Genomic DNA, 4,828 nt, shown 5'->3' on the forward strand with positions numbered 1-4,828 from the left:
GAGAAATTTGGCCAGAAATGCCAGACTCCACCAATGGGAAGCCTCTGAGAAAAAGGATTTTTTTGTGAACAATAATATAGACCTCCTAGAGAGGCTAGCATGATGGTTTCTGGGAAGAAACAGTAAATGTCACTGCCATGATGCTTCTGAAAGCAAGACTTCTGGCTGAAAGCACAGACAATACTTACCAGATGCTTCCAGAAGAAAAAATTCTGACCCGAATACAGGAATACATATCCTAAAGTCCCCTGTAGAAATAATATGGCACTGTGGTCGGGGAGTCTTCCAGGACAAAGGAAGCTAATGGGACATGTTTAGAATTTAAGTATCTATGTGCAGCCTGTGGTGACCTCATAGCCTTATCCCCATAGGAACTTAGCAACTCTTAGTGATCTTGTTGCCTTGATAGCAAGCTAGCAACCCTGTAATTTTATGTATGTTTGTGTATCCAATAGCCCAGTAGCCCATTACATACATGCATAATTTTATAGTAGTCTTTCGCCCAATCAAAAGTATGGAAAGGTATGTCTAACCATATATGAAAGAAAGAAACTAAAACAAGTAAAAGTAAGAGCCCCATGAAATTCATCCTCTTTGGATTATGATCTGCCGAACTGGTGCTAGCACAGGAGTAAGTTACTGTTTTCCTGCAAAAGCCTTGGTGTCTTTTCTCTCTCTGTCTCACTGAGTATCCTGCATCATTTCTGGTGCATTGGTCTGGAAAGTTCAGAGATGGTGTGTTTCCACCTCTATTGGCAGCAGGGTGAAGTCACCAGAAAGGAGAGATGACCTCACATGGCACCAACAAACCAGGTGTTCCATAGGGGATGAGCCTTCCAGGTGATCCAGGGAATGGTTTCTGAAAACATAATGGAACCCAGTGAGGCTCAGGAACTAGTTCAGAGAACACTGCCTACAGGATTGGTAAGAGTCCAAGTTTATTTGGGACTGGCCCTGCCCCAACATGGCATATGGAGGAAACTGATTACTTCTCCAGGGTTGGCCTCGGTATTTACATAATGGAGATGGGACAAAACCGCTAAGCTCTTAAGGGCCTGAGCAATGGACCAAAGACATTGTGAAACTACAGAGGAAACTTTACCTCTTGCCTCTTCCTTTTTTGGTAAATGTCATTGAGGGAGAGCTTACTCTCTTAGAGTGAAGAAAAAAAAAGCTGTTTAGGCACAAGTATTCAGGAGATCATGGTATTCAGAAAGTTCTCAGAAGATGCCAAGCATTCTATGGAATAAATTGGGACTCATTCTGGGTGGGCTGACCCTCTGAGATGCAACAGACAAAGATCTAGTTCAAGGTCATCATGGATGGGAGGACCCAGGCTATCCTTCCCATTAATTACTGCCACCAGCACACCCTAAGGCAACAGAGGCTATAGCCCCAGTCAGACCCCTAAGACCACTTCTCCCATAAGTTATCTGACACACACCTGACCAGAACCACTCTGGAGCTTCCAATTTAACCCCTTATAATCTGTCCTAGAAACACTAGAAGAGCCCTGCTGATGATAAAATTCAAAAGGGAGAAAGCAGAAACCTCCATTATAAAGAGGAACAGAAACCCCTTATAATCTGTCCTAGAAACACTAGAAGAGCCCTGCTGATGATAAAATTCAAAAGGGAGAAAGCAGAAACCTCCATTATAAAGAGGAACAGAAGAAAATGCCTTCAGGAATTCTTCCACTTTAATTTATAGAAAGCATGCTCATACAAATTAATTTAAATGCTTTTCAAGTTCACATGACTTAGGTAAACAAGTTGACTTCAAATAAAAAAAATTTAATATGTGAATATCTTCAAAGTTTCTAACATATGCTTTGTTTAGGGCTTATTAATCAGGCAGCATCATATTTGTCTTTATAAAGTTGGTTTAATAAAACAGGTGGTGTTTGTAGGTTATGTGTTATATATTACATGATGACTATCTGACTAACAGGAAAAAATGAATTAATGACTAGCTGTCCACAATACATTGTTTCTCACAGATGATAAGGACATAATGGTTAAAGAAAATTTTTAAATGCTGTGATGTAAGACAAATTTTCCTAAACGTTGATTTTTTTTGTTGTTCTCTTATGGTTCAGTTACAAGGCTAGTAACTGAAAACTATGAAAAGTAAATCATAACTTTAAAAGTCATATCTGGCTGTTGTAATATACCATGTATTGTCTTTATTTTTGGAACTGACAGACACTGAGTTAATTATTTTTAATTATTTTTCTTTTTTCAGATGTTTAAGGGATTACTTATATAATTCCATTTATTCTATTTTTTATTTGACCAGAGAGAGAGAGAGAAAGGGAAAGTGAAAAAGCAAGCCACCAGGTCTGGGACCTAAATCAGAGTCCATCATGTGGGTATTCAGCACATCCAAACACCTTGCCACCTGCCAGCCCTGAGTTAACACTTTTTCTTTTTTTTCTCTCTCTTTAAATGTATTTATTTTTTACATTAATTCACTATAGATCATTACAGTATACAAATAAATTTTCCATCCAAAATACACTGTGTATTGGCTCAATCAAGCACATAAACATACGTGTTATCAGCAAATAATTTTCCAAATCTTATGTCTTGTATACTTTGTTTTTCCATCCTTGATTCCCTATCCCTCACCCTCTGCCATGGTCCCACTCTCCTCCCACATTGTCTCTGGTATCCATGGTTGCTTTCTATGCCTTTCCTCCCCATTTAATTGAATTGCCAATGAACTTAATTAGTCTAAATATATCCAATAGCTAGTACAGCTGATATGTACCTATGTCTGAACCCAAGTCTGACTTTAGGCATAAACCTCAGTGAGTAGAATGAGCATACTGTAAAGTAGTATCTAGCTGGGGCTATATAGCTTACTGCAGTCATCAAATAGCATTTTTTTTATTTCGATACGAACAATTTTACTGTTTTTTTTTTCTCCTGCAACTTTTTTTTTTAATTACTTAACATTCATTCCCTGAGCATCACCACAACATACTAAATGTGGTTTCCCATCTAGAATAAACTGCATAGTGGCTTAATCATGCATGTTATCATCAATAATATTCCATTTCTACTTTCATATATATGTATATGTATATATATGTTTTTTACCCCAAGTTTGACCCTCTACCCTTTCCCACTCTCTTATTACACTACTTCTGCTATATACAGTTGTCTTCCATTCCTTTTCCCACAACATTTTGTTGATCACAAAATATCATAAGTAATCTAACTACTTTCAATAGCAAGTTCAGCTGGCAATTTCAAGAAAAGCAGTTTTGAACTGGTAATGATATTTCCTTGAAACTTAAAGCCTAAAAACAGGTTATTATTCTGTTCAATTAGTAGGTACATGAACTTATCAACAGCTCAAGACAGGACAAAAATCCTTTAAAACCAGACAACAATCTTATTTTTCATATATTTTAAAATTTTTATTAAAAAAATGAAAAGAGCAGGTACTCTTATAGGTATCTAATTCTTACATTGGGTAAAATAATAATAAACAAATGTCCAGTTTTTTTTCACTTTTTTATTTTAATTTTTATATAAAGTCAATCATATTATTTAGCTTAAAAAGTGAATATTTTAGTATATGTGTGAACATTTCTCCCCAGTCCAGTTGATCAGAGTATCTTCCACCAGTAACACTACACCTCCCAATACTGTCACTGCTCTCTCTCCATATCCCTATTCCAAATGTCCTTCCTTAGTTCCCTCTTTTCCACACACTCCACTTCTGGCACTAACCCCCATCTCTTGTCTTTATACAACCTTAGGTCAATCAGTTTCAGTTATTGAGTGCAGACACTTGGTATATATTAAGTGGGGACATACAGTGTCTCTCTTTCATAACCTGGCTTGCTTCAGTCAGCAGTAAATCTTCCATATTCTTCCACTATTTGTCAAAAGCCAGGGTTTTGTTGTTGTTGTTGCTGTTGTTGTTTTTTATTCAAGTTATTTCTTTTTGTATATACATTCAATCACATTGTTTAGCTTAAAATGTGAACATTTCAATATGTGAACATTTCTCCCCAGTCCTGTTGATCAAAACATCTTCAACCGATAACACCACACTTCCCCATCTCGTCAATGCTCTACCTCCATAGCCCTTTTCCAAATGTCCCTCGTTAGGCCCCCCTCCTCCGCATATACTTCATCCTCACATTTTATGGCTGAATAGTATTCCATAGAGTGTATGTGCCACAGTTTTTCAAACCATTCATCTGTACAGGGGCATTTGGGTTGGTTCTATGTCTTAGCAATCGTGAATAATGCCACAATAAGCATCGATGTGGAAACACTTTTCCAATTAAGAATTCTTCTGTCCTTTAGGTAGATATCAAGGAGTGGGATTGCTGGGTCATATGGTAGTTCTATTTGTAGATTTCTGAGGCATCTCCAAATTGTTCTTCACAGTGGCAAGACCAATTTACATTCTCACCAGCAGTGTAAAAGAGTTCCCCTATCACCGTTACCCCCACCAACACTTGTCATTTTTTTGTTTTTTTAATCTTAGACAATCTGACCGTGGTTAGGTGGTATCTCATTGTTGTTTTGATCTGCATTTCCCTTATGATGAGGGATATGGAGCATGTTTTCATATGCCTTTTGGCTATTCATATGTCATCTTTAGAGAGTGTTTTCTTGAACTCCTTCTCCCATCTTTTAATAGGGCTGATCATCTTTTTTCCAAACAGCACCTTGAGTTCCTTGTGTATTCTGCTTATCAGACCCTTATCTGATGCATAATTAACAAAAATATTTTCCCATTCAGAGGGCTGTTGATTCACACTAATTACTGTGTCTTTTGCCATGCAGAAACTTCTTAGTCT

Source organism: Tupaia chinensis, unplaced genomic scaffold, assembly GCF_000334495.1.
Source record: "Tupaia chinensis unplaced genomic scaffold, TupChi_1.0 Scaffold000037_22, whole genome shotgun sequence".
Lineage (NCBI taxonomy): Eukaryota > Metazoa > Chordata > Mammalia > Scandentia > Tupaiidae > Tupaia > Tupaia belangeri.